General features: G+C 38.9%; 1 pseudogene; it reads left to right on the forward strand.

Moving 5' to 3' along the window:
- LOC140889321 (PP2A regulatory subunit TAP46-like) overlaps positions 1-21,637 on the forward strand; it is a 38,702-nt pseudogene extending 17,065 nt beyond the window's left edge.
- Positions 21,638-22,104: the final 467 nt, after the last annotated feature.

Genomic DNA, 22,104 nt, shown 5'->3' on the forward strand with positions numbered 1-22,104 from the left:
TCAAGTCGTAAGGACTAATGGTGTACAACCAAAACCGCGGACTTAATCCACTCGATAAGTGATAACCACTTGGAAAGTCCGGATAGGGTAGTTCGATTATTCATCCTATGAATATCCATTTGCATGCTTCGAACATCTCCATGTTCCCTACCAATGAAACGTGGTACTCCGCATCGCAAATGCTAGTCTCAAACTCGAGCGATCCTTATCCTTATTATCGGACGGCTCAATCGACTAGGAACGGTTTTTAGAATATACAGTGACTATAAGATGTATTTCATGATAGACATCTCCATGTTCTACCACATCTTACATACACTATAGTATATTCAAGGTCTTTATCAAAACAACAATAGTATATCACAATATAACAATATGAAGTAATATAAAGTCATTGCCATAAAAGTGTAAATAATATTAAACAAAAGATTGTTTATACAAAGAGTCATCAAAGCCCATAGCCACACAGTTGGCTCACTGGGCACCCACTCTTACAATCTCCCACTTGCCCTATAGCCAACTAGTCATACTACGTAGACCCATTGCTTCGCGATGTTTGTCAAACAATGGTCCTGGCAAAGGCTTAGTAAGCGGATCAGCGATATTGTCTGCAGAGGCCACTCGTTCGACAATGATGTCTCCTCTTTCCACAATCTCCCGGATTATGTGGTATTTCCTCAGTACGTGTTTGGATCTTTGATGAGACCTTGGTTCCTTTGCTTGAGCAACGGCACCCGTGTTGTCACAGTACACCGGGACTGGACCAACAAATTCAGGAATGACGCCCAACTCTTGGACGAACTTCCTCATCCAAACGGCCTCTTTAGCAGCAGCTGATGCTGCAATGTATTCAGCCTCAGTGGTGGAATCCGCTGTGGTGTCCTGCTTGGAACTCTTCCAAGAGACAGCACCGCCATTGAGCATGAACACAAATCCAGAGGTTGACTTCGAGTCATCCACATCACTTTGGAAGCTAGAGTCGGTATAGCCTTCCAATTTGAGTTCTCGTCCTCCATAAACCATGAACATATTCTTAGTCCTTCGCAAGTACTTAAGAATGTCCTTCACGGCTTTCCAATGCATTTGACCAGGATTAGACTGATATCTGCTCGTGACACTCAGAGCAAATGCTACATCGGTCTGGTAGATATCATCCCATACATGATACTACCTATAGCTGACGCATATGGTACATGTGTCATATTCTCTATCTCTTCATCAGTCTTGGGACACATAGACTTGGATAGAGAAACTCCATGACACATGGGTAGATGTCCTCTTTTGGACCCATCCATTGAAAACCGTTTCAATATGGTATCGATGTAGGTTGATTGAGTGAGTCCTATCATTCTCTTAGACCTATCTCTATAGATCTGTATCCCAAGAATGTAGGATGCCTCTCCCAAATCCTTCATCGAAAATCTACCTGATAACCATATCTTTGTTGACTGCAACATCCCTACATCATTCCCAATGAGTAGGATGTCATCAACATAAAGTACTAAGAATGTCACCGCATCCTTAACTACTTTCTTGTACACGCAAGGTTCCTCCGGGTTCTTGATGAAACCAAAATCTTTTATTGTTTCATCAAATTTCTGGTTCCAACTTCTTGATGCTTGTTTTAGACCATAAATTGATCTCTGAAGCTTGCATACCTTATGCTCGCTTCCCATGGATGTGTACCCCTCAGGCTGCTTCATATAGATTTCCTCCTTAATGTCTCCATTAAGAAAAGCAGTTTCACATCCATTTGCCATATCTCATAGTCATACCATGCAGCTTATGGCAATTAGGATTCTTATGGACTTGAACATTGCAACTGGTGAAAAGGTTTCGTCATAGTCAACTCCTTGCCTTTGAGTATAACCTTTAGCCACCAATCGCGCCTTGTAGGTCAATACCTTACCATCAGGCCCAAGCTTTCTTTTGTAGATCCATTTACACCCTATCGGAACAATTCCATCGGGAGGATCTACTAAAGACCAAACTTGGTTTGTATGCATCGAATCCAATTCTGACTGCATAGCTTCAAGCCATAAATTCGAATCCGCATCAGAAATTGCTTCCTTGAAGTTTCTTGGATCACATCCAATGTCGGGTTCATCTTGATCCCCTTCAAGAAGAAGACCATATCGAACTGGAGGTCTAGAAGTCCTTTCGGATCTTCTAGGTGCAGGCGTGTCCAGCAATGGTTCCTGAGGTGTAGGATCGTTATTTTGTATTTCGGGTTCTTCTCGAACTTCTTCGAGTTCCATCATCTCGCCTTTCTTATCCAATAAGAATTCCTTCTCCAAGAAGGTGGCATTCCTAGAAACAAACACCTTTGTTTCAGCAGGATAATAGAAATAATATCCGATTGAATTCTTCGGATACCCTACAAAATAACATAAGCTGGATCGACTATCCAACTTATCTCCCACTGTCCGCTTCACGTAAGCAGGACATCCCCAAATCCTCAAGTACGAATACTTAGGAGCTTTGCCATTCCATAACTCGTATGGTGTTTTGTCCACTGCTTTAGTGTGGACGTTGTTCAACAACAATACCGCCGTTTCAAGCGCATAGCCCCAAAACGAAGGTGGAAGCTCAGTGAAGCTCATCATAGATCGAACCATGTCCAACAAAGTTCGATTACGACGCTCCGATACACCATTAAGCTGTGGTGTCATAGGAGGAGTCCACTGAGAGAGAATCCCATTCTCTTTCAGATAGTCCAAAAACTCGGTACTCAAGTATTCTCCACCTCGATCCGATCGAAGTGCTTTAATACTTTTACCTAGCTTGTTTTCTACTTCAGCCTTGAATTCTTTGAACTTTTCAAATGCTTCAGACTTATATTTCATTAAATATAAATACCATACCTTGAATAATCATCAGTAAAGGTAATGAAGTAGGTGTGGCCATGTTGAGTCCCTACTCTAAATGGACCACAAACATCTGTGTGGATCAAATCCAACAGATTCTGACTACGCTCAGGTTTCCCCTTAAAAGGAGATTTAGTCATTTTTCCTTTTAGGCAGGATTCACAAGTAGGTAGAGAATTAATATCAGACATATCAAACATGCCCTCTCCCACTAGCTTGTTCATCCTCCTTGAGGAAATATGACCTAGCCTAGCATGCCAAAGGTTTGCCGGGTTTTGACTATCGATTTTCCTTTTGTTTGTTGTCGCCGGTTTATCAACATAATTCACTGGAACGTCTTTTAGTTTTAAGTTGTATAGATCGTTTTCAAGTTGTCCATTTCCAATTAAACATTCATTCTTGTAAATATTGCAAATCCCATTCACAAAATTGCAAGAATAACCATCTCTATCAAGCATAGAAATAGAATAATGTTTTTAATTAAATCTGGCACAAATAAAACATCTCTTAACAATAATTTAAAACCGTTCTGCAAAGTCAAACAAACATCTCCAATGGCCGTAGCTTCAACTCTGGAACCATTCCGAGCCTCAGCTGGGTCTCACCCATTCTAAGCCTGCGACTTCTTGTCATCACCTGCAAATCATTGCAAATGTGAGATCCACATCCGGTATCCAATACCCAAGAAGTTGTATTAAGTGACATGTTTATTTCAATATAGAACATACCCTTTGCAGTTCCCAACTGCTCAAGATATTCCTTGCAGTTGCGCTTCCAATGACCCGGCTTCTTGCAGTAATGGCAAACATCCTTGGATTTTCCATTGTTTGAAGCCTTTGTCTTTTGCTTCTTCTCGGGCTCGACTTTCTTGGGTGGGGTAGAACGTTTCTTGCCCTTCATACTTGGCCCCTTCTTCGCAGAAGATGAGGAGCCCACCAAGAAAGCTGGCTTATCCTTCTTAAGTGTGGATTCATATGTAACGAGCATATTGACCATCTCTTCAAGGGTGGCCTCTATCTTGTTCATATTAAAATTTATCACAAATCCATCAAATGAAGAAGGAAGAGACAGAAGCAATAAATCCACATTGAGTTCATGCTCCAACACCAAATCTAGGGTCGCCAACTTCTGTATGAGCCAAATCACTCGTACCCCATGATCACGGACCGAAGTCCCTTCACGCATGCGGCACGTCATCAACTCCTTAACAGTAGCGAACCTTTCAGCCCTCGACTGAGCCCCAAAAAGTTCCTTGAGTTGCGTGTGAATTTCAGCAGCATTCACCGTGTCCTCAAATCGCCTCTGGAGTTCATCAGACATCGAGGCTTGCATATAGCATTTGGTCTTGATGTCATGGTCACACCATGCATCAAGTTTGGCCAATTCCTCCGGACTTATGTCAGCTGGTGCTTCCTTCGGAGGTGCTTTCTCTAACACGTAGAGCATTTTCTCCGAAGTTAAGACAATCTTCAACTTCCGGAACCATTCCGTATAGTTGGCGCCAGTCAACTTGTTTTGTTCGAGGATCGAGAATAATGGATTTCGCGAATTCATTGTATGAAATACTGAAAAGAAAACAGACATATATCAATGATTGTTTAACAATTTACTAAGACATAAAATAGGCGAATTTAATTTTATGAATCTCACTCCCACTATTTTAACGATTTCACCACCCTCTAGTGAAAACGGGAAACTTTTTCCTTAGTGAGAACATGGAGTCCAATTGACAAACTTATGGTCCCGAATAATATCAGCCAACCATAATTCTCAAAAGGTAGAGCCCAATTGCTTCCAAAGCAACCCCCATGTGTTTACCTCATGTCCAATAAGGGCCCAATAATATGACGCCGTTTAAAGTGACATGTCAAGATGACCCATCAATATTAAGTTGTGATGGACGGTCGCCATGTGGATCCCCAATAATATGAGCCGATCCCATGGGAGTTCCACCCAACTTACAACATTTGTCGATCCAATGTACAGCTTTCCGACGGACGGGCCCCCCCAATAATATGAGCCGGACCGTATCCGCGGTAGCATCACATACATTGACCGTTGATGGAAGGTAGGAACATTTAAACAATATTTAAATTTCCTTTATTTATCTTGATATAAATTTTAAATCATATTTAAAATGAGGGATTTTATTTATAAAAATATTTGTCTCATCATATTTAATTTATTGCATGCATTGCCGGATTCACGCAATTTATGTCTAAACATGCATACAATCATAATATCACATATTATTTAGGATGATCGATTCCATTTCTAATTGACCCGTGGTTGCCAATCACAGGTCTTAGTCCAATCCTAGGTAATATGCAGTATGCAAATGCAATCCTATTACATATGCTTCCAATTTACATTTCTTCAGTCTTCATTGTCTGCTGGGCCCACCATCTTCAAATCTTGATCTCCCACTAAATCTAATGTATTTACAATAAATAACAATGACAAGTAGGGGATACATTTTTAGGGGGTGGGAACGGGCTATAAACCAAGCCCACTTTTATTACATATGACATTCATATCGGGCCATAAACCAGGCCCATTAATAAAACCAACAATAATAAAGACAAAATGTAAATTCCTAACATACACCTACAAAATTGGTCATGGCAATCGATCATCCTTATCCAATAACATTTAATTCAAAATTAATTTATTGGATAACATGCTGTGGCAATTCAAATTTAAACAAGATAAAATCATATTTTATATATAAAATCTCATTTCACATATAAAATCATATTTTATCTCTATATCAAATAAAATCATATTTTATCTATAAAATCCAATTTTACAAATAAAATCATATTTTAATTAATATATCATAAGATCATATCTTATCATCAATTGTACCAAAATAATTGATTTCAAAATTCAATTTACGGATAAAATATTAAAATTTTCCAAAAATTCAAATTTATCCAAAATCAATTTTAAAATTTACGGACTCGAACAATTCGATCCGAAATCTCGTGAACCAATCAAAAACAATTTTTGACCGGACCAAAAATAAAATTTTAAATATTAAAATTAATTTTTAAATAAAAAAATTATTTTTCCCGCGGCCGCCCGGGACACTCCCGGGCCGGCCCGCACCCGGGGCGCGGCCGGGGGCAGCCCGGCTGCCCCCTTAGGGCAGCGCCGTGCGCTGCCCTGGGCGGCGCCGAGCGCCGCCCCTGGGCAGCGCCGAGCGCTGCCCTGCGCAGCGCCCAGCGCTGCGCTGGGCAGCGCACAGCGCTGCCCTGGGCGGCGACGGTCGCCGCCTTGGGCGGCGCCGTGCGCCCCCTTTGGGCGGCGCCGTGCGCCGCCCGGGGCAGCAACAATTGCTGCCCCACCGGGCAGCGATCCAATCGCTGCCCGGGTTTTGACCCGAAAATTTTTTTTTTTTTTTTTTATTTAAAAATATTTATTTTGTTTCAAAAACCGAGACTCAAAAATTTTGTACAATTGATTAATTTAATCGTTTGATCTGAGCAACCTGGCTCTGATACCACTGTTGGAAAATACGCGGCTCTCTGATCAATCACGATTGATACCCGGTGCAGCGGAAGTTTAAAAATTTTATCATGGAACAATTCCATGTTGTGGGTATCAACCATTCAACGATTAAATTATTGTGTGTGTAAAATTCAAATAACAATTAATTAAATTTTACCTTCAATCTCGCAACGAGATTACTGGACACCAACAGATTTGATCTGCTCTTGTTGTCTCTCCTTGGAACCGATGAACTCCTTCAATCAGGTCCACGAACAGAGGTTTAATCCCTCTGATAGATTGCACTAGAAAATCTATCAGAAGTTTTCTGCGAAGAGAATAAACGAATCTGATTCGCTATTCCAGACTGCAATTCAAAATCACAGACCGGAAAATCTCGGGCAGAGGGGGAGGGGTCGGCCGAACAGAGAGAGAGATAGGATTCGAAAATTTTCTCTGTCTCAAAATTATGACCTGTTGTATGTAATTTCTGTACTGAAATAAACTTATTTATAATGCAGGCCACTAACACCTTAGGGCCCATTAGTCATAAGCTGGGGCCCGACAAGCAAAGCCCGCTCGTTCAGAAATTAATATAAAATTCATCGTGACTCCGATTGATGAACTGATTTCACCAATGTGCACAGAAACCATTTCTGCACATTTTAAAGTCAAAATAAATTTTCCTGAATCCGAATTCATGGTTTCCAAAAATGTCCATCCCTATGTCATTTTAGGAAATCCTACTCCCTTACTCTTAATTAAGAAGTCCAACTCCTTAGTTCATTAAATTTAACTCTTTAAATTAACTATCTCAACGGGGATTAAAACTCCATTACACTGTGTGACCCTCAATGGTTCAGGGATACAGCTAGCCGTGGGCTCACAACTCCTTGTGAATCGGAACAACACTTTCCGACTTGCCCAACGAATCAAGGTAAAGCGCCTAGCAACATCGCCCCATGATTCCCTAGTATCACTGATAGTGCCTACAAGAACCAGTAGATTTTGGTTAGCGTACAGTACGGTCCCTTCATCCATATATCCCGATCGAATCAACAACCATTGGTATATCGAGAGTCGCTCAAGATTCGATAACTATGCAATACATCTTGAAGATCAAATTAGTGACATCGCATGTGCTACTAAGAAACCATTTCTTAAATCACATCAAGTACTCTGGCCAGAGATTTGTCACACTAATATCTCCTCAGATCGCATAGGATATCCACACTCGCAAGTATGTGGTGAATCTTGACAACAATGCATTGACTCCTATATGTGTCGTAACTGTACCCAATCTCGACACCTGATGACCCCATAGAGTCGGTAAACGAGTCAAAGCACAGCACTAGCATATAGAGTCTCCATGATGTTTCAAGTCGTAAGGACTAATGGTGTACAACCAAAACCGCGGACTTAATCCACTCGATAAGTGATAACCACTTGGAAAGTCCGGATAGGGTAGTTCGATTATTCATCCTATGAATATCCATTTGCATGCTTCGAACATCTCCATGTTCCCTACCAATGAAACGTGGTACTCCGCATCGCAAATGCTAGTCTCAAACTCGAGCGATCCTTATCCTTATTATCGGACGGCTCAATCGACTAGGAACGGTTTTTAGAATATACAGTGACTATAAGATGTATTTCATGATAGACATCTCCATGTTCTACCACATCTTACATACACTATAGTATATTCAAGGTCTTTATCAAAACAACAATAGTATATCACAATATAACAATATGAAGTAATATAAAGTCATTGCCATAAAAGTGTAAATAATATTAAACAAAAGATTGTTTATACAAAGAGTCATCAAAGCCCATAGCCACACAGTTGGCTCACTGGGCACCCACTCTTACACATGTAATAGGATTGCATTGCATACTGCATATTACCTAGGATTGGACTAAGACCCGTGATTGGCAACCACGGGTCAATTAGAAATGGAATCGATCATCCTATATAATATTTGATATTATGATTGTATGCATGTTTAGACATAAATTGCGTGAATCCGGCAAGCATGCAATAAAATGAATATGATGAGACAAATATTTTTATAATTAAAAATCCCTCATTTTAAATATGATTTAAAATTTATATCAAGATAAATAAAGGAAATTTAAATTTGTTTAAATGTTCCCACCTTCCATCAACGGTCAATGTATGTGATGCTACCCGCGGATACGGTCCGGCTCATATTATTGGGGGGGCCCGTCCGTCGGAAAGCTGTACATTGGATCGAAAAATGTTGTAAGTTGGGTGGAACTCCCATGGGATCGGCTCATATTATTGGGGGATCCACATGGCGACCGTCCATCACAACTTAATATTGATGGGTCATCTTGACATGTCACTTTAAACGGCGTCATATTATTGGGCCCTTATTGGACATGAGGTAAACACATGGGGGTTGCTTTGGAAGCAATTGGGCTCTACCTTTTGAGAATTATGGTTGGCTGATATTATTCGGGACCATAAGTTTGTCAATTGGACTCCATGTTCTCACTAAGGAAAAAGTTTCCCGTTTTCACTAGAGGTGGTGAAATCGTTAAAATAGTGGGAGTGAGATTCATAAAATAAAATTCGCCAATTTTATGTCTTAGTAAATTATTTAAACAATCATCGATAATTGTCTGTTTTATCTCAGTAATCCACATGTTTCTGTTCTCCAACAAAACAAACTTATTGACGCAAACAATACAGAATGATTCCATAAGTTAAGATTGTCCTAAGTTCGGAAAAAGATTTTCTAAGTGTTAGAAAAGGCTTCTCCGAAAACAGCCCCGGCTGATGTAACTGCCGAAAGGTTGGCCGAATTAGAGAAATGGTTGGACCATGATCTCAAGGCCAAATGTTACATGCAAAATTGGACAAGTCTAAACAAGTTTGCCATGACTGCAAGAAACCCGGTAATTGGAAACGTAACTGCAAGGAATACCCCAAGCAGTTGCGAACTGCAAAGGGTATGTTTTACATTGAAATAAATGTTTTTCTTAATACTACTTCTTGGGTATTGGATACCAGATGTAGATCTCATATTTGCAATGAGTTGCAAATGATAACAAGAAGTAATAGAATAAGGATGGGTGAGACCCAATCAAGGCTCGGGAATGGTTCCAGAGTTAAATCCATAGCTATGGGAAATATTTATTTTTTGCAGAACGGTTTTAAGTTACTTTTGATAGATGTTTTATTTGTGCCAGATTTAATTAAAAACATTATTTCTATTTCTATGCTTGATAGAGATGGTTATTCTTGCAATTTTGTGAATGGGATTTGCAATATTTACAAGAATGAATGTTTAATTGGAATGGACAACTTGAAAACGATCTATACAACTTAAAACTAAAAGACGTTCCAGTGAATTATGTTGATAAACCGGCGACAACAAACAAAAGGAAAATCGATAGTCAAAACCCGGCAAACCTTTGGCATGCTAGGCTAGGTCATATTTCCTCAAGGAGGATGAACAAGCTAGTGGGAGAGGGCATGTTTGATATGTCTGATATTAATTCTCTACCTACTTGTGAATCCTGCCTAAAAGGAAAAATGACTAAATCTCCTTTTAAGGGGAAACCTGAGCGTAGTCAGAATCTGTTGGATTTGATCCATACAGATGTTTGTGGTCCATTTAGAGTAGGGACTCAACATGGCCACACCTACTTCATTACCTTTACTGATGATTATTCAAGGTATGGGTATTTATATTTAATGAAATATAAGTCTGAAGCATTTGAAAAGTTCAAAGAATTCAGGGCTGAAGTAGAAAACAAGCTAGGTAAAAGTATTAAAGCACTTCGATCGATCGAGGTGGAGAATACTTGAGTACCGAGTTTTTGGACTATCTGAAAGAGAATGGGATTCTCTCTCAGTGGACTCCTCCTATGACACCACAGCTTAATGGTGTATCGGAGCGTCGTAATCGAACTTTGTTGGACATGGTTCGATCTATGATGAGCTTCACTGAGCTTCCACCTTCGTTTTGGGGCTATGCGCTTGAAACGGCGGTATGTTGTTGAACAACGTCCACACTAAAGCAGTGGACAAAACACCATACGAGTTATGGAATGGCAAAGCTCCTAAGTATTCGTACTTGAGGATTTGGGGATGTCCTGCTTATGTGAAGCGACAGTGGGAGATAAGTTGGATAGTCGATCCAGCTTATGTTATTTTGTAGGGTATCCGAAGAATTCAATCGATATTATTTCTATTATCCTGCTGAAACAAAGGTGTTTGTTTCTAGGAATGCCACCTTCTTGGAGAAGGAGTTCTTATTGGATAAGAAAGGCGAGATGATGGAACTCGAAGAAGTTCGAGAAGAACCCGAAATACAAAATAACGATCCTACACCTCAGGAACCATTGCTGGAACGCATGCACCTAGAAGATCCGAAAGGACTTCTAGACCTCCAGTTCGATATGGTCTTCTTCTTGAAGGGGATCAAGATGAACCCGACATTGGATGTGATCCAAGAAACTTCAAGGAAGCAATTTCTGATGCGGATTCGAATTTATGGCTTGAAGCTATGCAGTCAGAATTGGATTCGATGCATACAAACCAAGTTGGTCTTTAGTAGATCCTCCCGATGGAATTGTTCCAATAGGGTGTAAATGGATCTACAAGAGAAAGCTTGGGCCTGATGGTAAGGTATTGACCTACAAGGCGCGATTGGTGGCGAAAGGTTATACTCAAAGGCAAGGAGTTGACTATGATGAAACCTTTTCACCAGTTGCAATGTTCAAGTCCATAAGAATCCTGATTGCCATAGCTGCATGTATGACTATGAGATATGGCAAATGGATGTGAAGACTGCTTTTCTTAATGGAGACATTAAGGAAGAAATCTATATGAAGCAGCCTGAGGGGTACACATCCATGGGAAGCGAGCATAAGGTATGCAAGCTTCAGAGATCAATTTATGGTCTAAAACAAGCATCAAGAAGTTGGAACCAGAAATTTGATGAAACAATAAAAGATTTTGGTTTCATCAAGAACCCGGAGGAACCTTGCGTGTACAAGAAAGTAGTTAAGGATGCGGTGACATTCTTAGTACTTTATGTTGATGACATCCTACTCATTGGGAATGATGTAGGGATGTTGCAGTCAACAAAGATATGGTTATCAGGTAGATTTTCGATGAAGGATTTGGGAGAGGCATCCTACATTCTTGGGATACAGATCTATAGAGATAGGTCTAAGAGAATGATAGGACTCACTCAATCAACCTACATCGATACCATATTGAAACGGTTTTCAATGGATGGGTCCAAAAGAGGACATCTACCCATGTGTCATGGAGTTTCTCTATCCAAGTCTATGTGTCCCAAGACTGATGAAGAGATAGAGAATATGACACATGTACCATATGCGTCAGCTATAGGTAGTATCATGTATGGGATGATATCTACCAGACCGGATGTAGCATTTGCTCTGAGTGTCACGAGCAGATATCAGTCTAATCCTGGTCAAATGCATTGGAAAGCCGTGAAGGACATTCTTAAGTACTTGCGAAGGACTAAGAATATGTTCATGGTTTATGGAGGACGAGAACTCAAATTGGAAGGCTATACCGACTCTAGCTTCCAAAGTGATGTGGATGACTCGAAGTCAACCTCTGGATTTGTGTTCATGCTCAATGGCGGTGCTGTCTCTTGAAGAGTTCCAAGCAGGACACCACAGCGGATTCCACCACTGAGGCTGAATACATTGCAGCATCAGCTGCTGCTAAAGAGGCCGTTTGGATGAGGAAGTTCGTCCAAGAGTTGGGCGTCATTCCTGAATTTGTTGGTCCAGTCCCGGTGTACTGTGACAACACGGGTGCCGTTGCTCAAGCAAAGGAACCAAGGTCTCATCAAAGATCCAAACACGTACTGAGGAAATACCACATAATCCGGGAGATTGTGGAAAGAGGAGACATCATTGTCGAACGAGTGGCCTCTGCAGACAATATCGCTGATCCGCTTACTAAGCCTTTGCCAGGACCATTGTTTGACAAACATCGCAAAGCAATGGGTCTACGTAGTATGACTAGTTGGCTATAGGGCAAGTGGGAGATGTAAGAGTGGGTGCCCAGTGAGCCAACTGTGTGGCTATGGGCTTTGATGACTCTTTGTATAAACAATCTTTTGTTTATATTATTTACACTTTTATGGCAATGACTTTATATTACTTCATATTGTTTATTGTGATATACTATTGTTGTTTTGATAAAGACCTTGAATATACTATAGTGTATGTAAGATGTGGTAGAACATGGAGATGTCTATCATGAAATACATCTTATAGTCACTGTATATTCTAAAAACCGTTCCTAGTCGATTGAGCCGTCCGATAATAAGGATAAGGATCGCTCGAGTTTGAGACTAGCATTTGCGATGCGGAGTACCACGTTTCATTGGTAGGGAACATGGAGATGTTCGAAGCATGCAAATGGATATTCATAGGATGAATAATCGAACTACCCTATCCGGACTTTCCAAGTGGTTATCACTTATCGAGTGGATAAAGTCCGCGGTTTTGGTTGTACACCATTAGTCCTTACGACTTGAAACATCATGGAGACTCTATATGCTAGTGCTGTGCTTTGACTCGTTTACCGACTCTATGGGGTCATCAGGTGTCGAGATTGGTACAGTTACGACACATATAGGAGTCAATGCATTGTTGTCAAGGATTCACCACATACTTGCGAGTGTGGATATCCTATGCGATCTGAGGAGATATTAGTGTGATAAATCTCTGGCCAGAGTACTTGATGTGATTTAAGAAATGGTTTCTTAGTAGCACATGCGATGTCACTAATTTGATCTTCAAGATGTATTGCATAGTTATCGAATCTTGAGCGACTCTCGATATACCAATGGTTGTTGATTCGATCGGGATATATGGATGAAGGGACCGTACTGTACGCTAACCAAAATCTACTGGTTCTTGTAGGCACTATCAGTGATACCTAGGGAATCATGGGGCGATGTTGCTAGGCGCTTTACCTTGATTCGTTGGGCAAGTCGGAAAGTGTTGTTCCGAGTCACAAGGAGTTGTGAGCCCACGGCTAGCTGTATCCCTGAACCATTGAGGGTCACACAGTGTAATGGAGTTTTAATCCCCGTTGAGATAGTTAAATTTAAAGAGTTAAATTTAATGAACTAATGAGTTGGACTTCTTAAATAAGAGTAAGGGAGTAGGATTTCCTAAAATGACATAGGGATGGACATTTTAGGAAACCACTGAATTCGGATTCAGGAAAATTTATTTTGACTTTAAAATGTGCAGAAATGGTTTCTGTGCACATTGGTAAAATCGTTTATCAATCGGAGTCACGATGAATTTTATATTAATTTCTGAACGAGCGGGCTTTGCTTGTCGGGCCTCAACTTATGACTAATGGGCCCTAAGGTGTTAGTGGCCTGCATTATAAATAAGTTATTGCAGTACAGAAATTAGACATAACAGCTCATAATTTTTGAGACAGAAAATCGAAACCCTCCTCTCTCTCAAAAGTTTTCGGCCGTCCCCTCCCTGTTCTCTGCCCGAGAAATTTCGGTCTGTGATTTTGAATCGCAGTCAGGAATAACGAATCAGATTCGTTTAATCTCTTCGCAGAAAAACTTCTGATAGATTTTCTAGTGCAATCTATCAGAGGGATTTAAACCCCATTCGTGGACCTGATTGAAGGAGTTCATCAGTTCCTGGGAGATACAAGAAGCGCAGAGAAATCTGTGTGGTGTCCATTGATCTCGATTCGAGATTGAAGGTAAAATTTAATTAATTGTTATTTGAATTTTACACACACAATAATTTAATCGTTGAATGGTTGATACCCACACCATGGAATTGTTCCATGATAAAATTTTAAACTTCCGCTGCACCGGGTATCAATCGTGATTGATCTGACCGCCAGTATTTTCCAACAGAAACTTGGTGACACAGCAGGTAAAATCAACCCTAAATGCTGAAAAATCGTGGTAGTTAGTTTCTTGAAATAAGTGTAACGTTCACAAGTTTCTACATGTCAGAAAAGTTGTGTTACACAAAGTTCTTGAATTCTCCTCTGATTTTAATCTGCGTTTTCAATTTCACAACTTGAGTAGAGAAACCTATTCAGCTATTATGGAATTACAGATGGAGGACGTTACGTTGCCAGCTCTATTCGAGCAGGCTCAAAAGATTCACCAAATTGCCTCCGATTCCTCAATCGAACAGGTTAATAAAGAATGTGCGAAGATATGGGTTATATTCTGCTATCTTTTCCTTTGATCACGATCTCATTAATATGTTTTGTTTTCTTTCATAATAATTATCAGGAAACTGTGAGAAACGGTTGCAACCTCGTGAGGAAATGTCAGTATATGATTGGAAAGTTGGGGTTATTTTCGTCTAATGAGACGAAGGATGATATCTGTAATGCCAACCTCAAATATCTTCTTGTAGGTGTTGAATATTTTTTTGGAGTGTCATGATAGACAAATTAGTCTAAATGGGTGAATGTACGATTTTGTTTTCTGTTTTGATCTTTAACTCACTTTCTTTCAAATGTGATTGAAAAAAAAACTACAACTTATTTTCATTTATGTGATAATATGATGTATTGGATGCCTCTGAAAGCTATCATTTAAAAATATTTAACTCGCGGTCTTTGATACAAGTTCAATATTATCTCGGTGAGTTAACAGAAAAAAATTAATATAAAGACCGGATTCAAATTCTTAAAGCTTCACTAGACATGTTAAAGGTACTGGTTTTAGATTTTGGTCACACGATAAGGACATGTGCTTACAAAAGTTATTGATATTTTTGTAAAATGTCGAATTTCATTTGGCCATATGTCCAGGAATTTATTTCCTTTTTTGAAGCTATGAAGCTAGTGGCAGAATATGAACTGGAATCATCTATCAATCAAGGAGTAATTCCTCTGCTGATCAAAGAGCTAAGAAGGTTGGCATCATCTCTCAGATGTCTTTCATTGAACTTCATAATTTCTTTGTCCGCCTCGTTACTACGACTAGATTTCTTGAACAAGTGATTGTACTCCGCCGCATTTAAGTCTTGGGAATTACTTCAGATTGCTCGATTCAAACGCATAAAAGCGGTTGAGTCAAAATTGCTTGAAATAAAGGAGCGGAAAGAATGTCGTCGGCGCTCAACTAGAGCAGCTGCATTATCTACTCCCATAGAAATGGGACAATAATATTTGGAGGCTGATGATGGAGAAGAGGAAAGGGAAGTAAGTTGTGTGACCGGCTAAATCGGTGTGATATCAATCTACTGGCAAGCGTACCAGGTCAAGTAATAGTAAAGTGGACAGAGAGTCCAAGTATCGATCCCACAGGGACTGTTGTCAATTCTCAAAAATTAATTATTTAGCTTAATCTAGACAAAATAATAGAAATGATTTTGAATTAAATAAAATAAGAATATAAAATAAAAACTGCTTAAGAAATAAAAATAAAAATAACTGGAGATAAAAATAATTAAAACAAAGACAACCAAGACACACGTAGGTACCAAACAAATCATGTAACATGTAGTTGATTCATGACTCAGATTTAATCTTAGATCACGAAAATTCTCCTATCTTGTTCAAAGGTCTATTTATAGAACAATCAAACCTACTCAAATATTGACGGATTAATCTTTCGTAATTCTAATCAAATTTGAATGCATTAAATATTTATGAAAATTCAGTTTACACCCAAACCGCACACTGAAACCGAATTCTATTTCTAGTCGGTTTTACAATATGTTGATTATCAAAGTGATCAAAATCAAAACCTCCTCTGCCGACTTGGAATCGATTAACATGCAAGCAAACAGTTGATCAGACTATTCACAAGAAAAATATAAATCTGACAATCAATAAAATAAAATTAACTCTGAAAAATCCCAAACAAACATCCAAGTTTTCTACATGAATTTGTTCGGCCCAATCACGCCGTCTTGGTTGAAAACAAACTACTCAATAATTGAAATTATAATTCAATAAATAAAAATAAAGAAAAACAGAAGAAGAAAAAGTGTAGAGATCTTCTCCCAAGCTTTGAAGCCGCCCTCTGCATTCTCTGCGTGTTCGAACCCTTCAGTCTGATGCAAAAATCGGTATTTAAGTGTCCAAGGATCTCTAAAAGATAACATCTATTTCGACCAAGACTTTCCAAATATATGGAATCTGCATGCCACGCTCGCTCGAGCGAGCATAGCCTCTCTCTCTCTCGAGCAACTCTCTGTCCAAACATTTTTTTTTTCAGTCCAGGTCTCGCTCGCTCGAGCGAGCATAGACTCTCGCTCGAGCGAGTCAATTTTCCTGCTCCGCGCGATGATTTTGAAAAATTCATATCTAATGTTCTAGCTGTCGGATCGAGCTGAAATTTGGACAGAAGCTTCAAAACATCTTGAACTTCATTCTGAATAGTCGAGATCGGATTTGGATCTTTCTAAAATTAAATATGATTTTTCTACCAAAGCTGCTGCATAATTCACACTTCAAAAATCCACTTTCCTACAAAATCAACCCGGGGAGTGAAATACACACACATGCACTTAAAACACATAAAAATACATAAAATAAAATGAATGCACACAAAATAAATATAAAAATAACAAGAAATAATGCACACAAAATGCACTTATCAACACCCCCATACTTAAACCTTGCTCGCCCTCGAGCAAAACATGCAAAAACACTATGCAAACAAAAACATAAGTAAGGACAATTCATAAATGTGCACAGCCTCCGAGAAGTTCAATCACAAAGCCAGAAACACAGACATGCTCTCAACTTTTCATAATACACTTTCGGTTTAACGTGAACGTGTGTGTGTGTGGAATGTCATTCCAGTTTTATGCAGTTTAGACCGAATTCATCTCAAAACTGCTTAGCGACCTATGACAAACCAGTGCAAGTTTCACTTTTCAAGTGTACATTCCTTCCAATGACCTCTAGACATACCCACCTCCCTTGAGATAATGAATTACACACCTCCGAATTTTGCACCCGGTATTGCTTTAGCCCCAATAATTACTCGCATACTTAGCTAAAACTTTGATAGGATACGAAAAATCATTCTATTTTTTCTTTCTAATCCCCTCATCTGTAGCCCGGATGGAGCATCAATCCCATTTAATCCGCATACTTAGACTTAAATTTAATCTTTATAGGATTTTATTCCTTTCAAGGCCCGGATGGAATTGAAATTTTTTTTTCTAGGTGCGCCCAAGATCATAAGTGTAATCTAGAGCCTTATCAAAATTCATAGAACACAATCAAGATCCACAAACCACCTATTGTCGTGCAATGGTCAAACAGACAGAAACTTCATCAAATCTTTCGCTACAATTCACTGGTCTAACATTAGCGCTTATAAATATTCACGGTTCAACCTATGGTTTTTCATGTCAAGTCAAGAGCAAAATTTTTCAAAAAACCAATTTTTCAAATAAACTTCATCATCATTGGCTATTATGACTCATCCTACTCATGCAAGACTAAACAAACAACAACAAAAACAAATTAGATGCAAACAAACACAAAACATGACAGATGCAACACAAACATAACAAACAATGCAATAAACTAGTCTATCTACCCCCCATACTTATCCAAAACATTGCCCTCAATGCTTCAGAACAATGAACAGAATGCATAACAAACACACAAATGCAAATACGAACAAAAACACAATGAGAACAAAAATAACACTCCCCTGGTTTTCGATTCATCCTCTTCCTTCTTGACAGTATCAGCTGGGAGAGCAACAACACACTGTGTATATCGGCACGCTAGGCAAACTGGAATGGGAAAGAAGAAAAATCAAATAGAAATAAACAAAAACAAAAAATTAAACTAAAATATCAAGGGAAATAATACTAGGTTTCCTCCCAGTAAGCGCTAAGTTTATAGTCTACAGCCCGACTATACAGAAGCAACCATCAAAGAGCGGCTGCCGCCCATAGTAAGAATCATACGAATCTACATGTGGGTTTTTATTTCCTTCGCCCTCAAGCTTGGCGTGATATATGCAGTTGAGGCTTGTCGGTCCAACAACACTCGGCATGAATTATTTCTTTTGGAAGGAGACTCCGAATCTAGACTGAAGGTCATAGAGGATGGAATAAGCTAGAGGTGGCGTCAATGGCAAGAAAGAATCTTCTAACGGTGTACATGGAACGACCATTGACGAGGTAAAATATGTAGCCTTGTATGTTTCTTCCTCCTCCAAGTCCACTATTGGCTCTTCTTCAAAAATAATTTCCTCATGCTCTGGCTCAGTTACTTCACTCTCTTGGCAGATCTCCAAATTTGGTTCTCTAAGAAGCGCAATCTGTTCATCCAAAAAACTCCAAAACTTGATACAGCTTTCTAAGAATTGATTTGTCTCTGTTTGTTGCCGCAAAAGATTCTCCAACTGAGCCACATGATCCACAAAATACCATACACACTCTTCTTGACGCTCCGGTGGTTGGTTCGAAAAATTTTTACAGTTGATATCTGAGGGATATTTGTGACTCCAACCTTGCAATGAAGGATCACAATGCCAATGGTAGTCGAAATCTGCCATATCATTTAACAAGTGCATCACACTGTCTTCATTTCTTCTAACCAATTGACTGCCAGTGGCCAAAGCTCCATAATCTACCCAACTTCTTGTAATCTCATCCAAACCACCATAAAAAATTTTAGTGAGGGTGTAAGTCGAAAACTGATGGCATTGAAATCTGTTTGTCAAATCATTGAATCTCCCCCAAGCAACATAGAAAGGCTCCAAGTATTGCTGGCCAAATCTTGTGAACACCTGTCGATGGTCCATCTCCAAGTACCTCACAAGAAAAAGAGAAAAAAAATTAAAATTTAAAATTAATAAAAGGAACAAAAAAATAGGAAAAAAAAATGTCTAGTCTCAAGCAAATAATCTATCCTAATATTAACTAAACAGTCCCCGGCAACGGCGCCAAAAACATGACCGGCAAAATCGGTGTGATATAAATCTACTGGCAAGCGTACCAGGTCAAGTAATAGTAAAGTGGACAGAGAGTCCAAGTATCGATCCCACAGGGACTGTTGTCAATTCTCAAAAATTAATTATTTAGCTTAATCTAGACAAAATAATAGAAAGGATTTTGAATTAAATAAAATAAGAATATAAAATAAAAACTGCTTAAGAAATAAGAATAAAAATAACTGGAGATAAAAATAATTAAAACAAAGACAACCAAGACACACGTAGGTACCAAACAAATCATGTAACATGTAGTTGATTCATGACTCAGATTTAATCTTAGATCACGGGAATTCTCTTATCTTGTTCAAAGGTCTATTTCTAGAACAATCAAACCTACTCAAATATTGACGGATTAGTCTTTCGTAATTCTAATCAAATTTGAATGCATTAAATATTTATGAAAATTCAGTTTACACCCAAACCGCACACTGAAACCGAATTCTATTTCTAGTAGGTTTTACAATATGTTGATTATCAAAGTGATCAAAATCGAAACCTCCTCTATCGACTTGGAATCGATTAACATGCAAGCAAACAGTTGATCAGACTATTCACAAGACAAATATAAATCTGACAATCAATAAAATAAAATCAACTCTGAAAAATCCAAAACAAACATCCAAGTTTTCTACATGAATTTGTTTGGCTCAATCACGCCGTCTTGGTTGAAAACAAACTACTCAATAATTGAAATTATAATTCAATAAATAAAAATAAAGAAGAACAGAAGAAGAAAAAGTGTAGAAATCTTCTCCCAAGCTTTGAAGCCGCCCTCTGCGACCTCTGCGTGTTCGAACCCTTCAATCTGATGCAAAAATCGGTATTTAAGTGTCCAAGGATCTCTAAAAGATAGCATCTATTTCGACCAAGAGTTTCCAAATATATGGAATCTGCACGCCACGCTCGCTCGAGCGAGCATAGCCTCTCTCTCGAGCGAGTAACTCTCTGTCCAAACATATTTTTTTTCAGTCCAGGTCTCGCTCGCTCGAGCGAGCATAGACTCTCGCTCGAGCGAGTCAATTTTTCTGCTCCGCGCGACGATTTTGAAAAATTCATATATTAAGTTTTAGCCGTTGGATCGAGCTGAAAGTTTGACAGCAGCTTCAAAACATCTTGAAATTCATTCTGAACAGTGAAGATCGGATTTGGATCTCTTTAAAATTAAATAATATTTTTCTACCAAAGCTGCTCCATAATTCACACTTCAAAAATCCACTTTCCTACAAAATCAACCCGAGGAGTGAAATACACACACATGCACTTAAAACACATAAAAATACATAAAATAAAATGAATGCACACAAAATAAACATAAAAATAACAAAAAATAATGCACACAAAATGCACTTATCATTGTGTATTGAGAATTCATTTTAATTAATGTACTATTGTTATGGATAGGTTTGAAGCTTGAGTTACACTGTCTCCTGGCTCTTCCGAAATGTGAAAAGCTCATCTCTGAAGCATATTTCACTGCTTTTTAACAATTTTTTTAAGCATATTTCACTTCTTCTGACTTCTTGTAATTAGAATACATGTGGCCAATTTATGTTGATACTCTAAATGGTGAAAAAGAGGAAGAATTCACCATTTTATAGCCTTAATAACTTGAACAGACATCTCTGGATTTAGAATTCACCTCCTTGTAACACCAGCACTTTCTTCTTGGACTGAAGGCTTGTTTTTTGCCGGTCATTTATTTTTCCTCCATGTCAGTATTATGAGGAAAATTCACCCTCACAATTGTCTTTTTGCGGATGCTTGATTTTCTGCACTATTTTGAAGCGGAAACATGATAACTCTTTTATTAAAACACATTTTCCCGTGAAGGTTTTCAAAACTATTGAAATCCATGCTCAGATTCTAAAAACCATCCCTTCAATGATAGCTCAATTCATAACCATTATTTTGTTTTTTCCCACCCCTCCTCCCCTTTTTTCCACACCATTGCATGAATCATAATGATAATTATTTGGTTGCATGCCTGCAGGCATGGATGACCACCATCTCCTTGGAACTATGTAAGTTTGCTCTGGATGTTCCTGATCTTTGGAGATTGTCCTCTGTGTTTTTAGCTTCTTTCTTTTGTTTCCTTGTTACTTACTCTTAGTCTACCATATTAACAGTCGTTTGATTTGTCTGAGACGCTTAAGAAATAGGAAGAAATGCTCTTAGCTGTAAAGGAGAAACAGTCCAAGGTATTAGTTGGTAATATATTTTTTTCTTTCTATCTTGTTTAAGCAAAATTTTGGGAATACGTTCTTTTAAAATTATATGCCACGGGATGGGACCATTTCCTTTGCCTCCCTTCTCATTCTGTTAAATGTGAGTATTGTATAGGGCTATAGGTCTTCCCCTCCCCCCCCCCTCTTATGTTGTCAAGTTCATGGTTGTTTTGAGTTTTACATTTCATTGTTTTCCGCATGGGACATAAATTCTCTACTGTGAGACCTCGATTCTAAACTTCTAATCTCGGATACACGATCACTAACCATACAAGAAGCAATAAGAAACGGAAATAAAAAAAAAATTTATTTTGCTCCTGCTGCAGGCCTCGCTCGATCAATAAATCTTTATCGATCGAGCGAGCAAAACCCTGTCCAAGACCAGGCCCTCTCGCTCGATCGGTTAAAAATTACCGATCGAGCGAGAAAAGTTCTGCCTCACAGAATTAGGACTCCTCGCTCGATCGGTAAAAAACTGCAGATCGAGCGAGCCCAACCCTGAACAAAAAC

This window comes from Henckelia pumila, chromosome 3 (assembly GCF_033568475.1).
Source record: "Henckelia pumila isolate YLH828 chromosome 3, ASM3356847v2, whole genome shotgun sequence".
NCBI lineage: Eukaryota > Viridiplantae > Streptophyta > Magnoliopsida > Lamiales > Gesneriaceae > Henckelia > Henckelia pumila.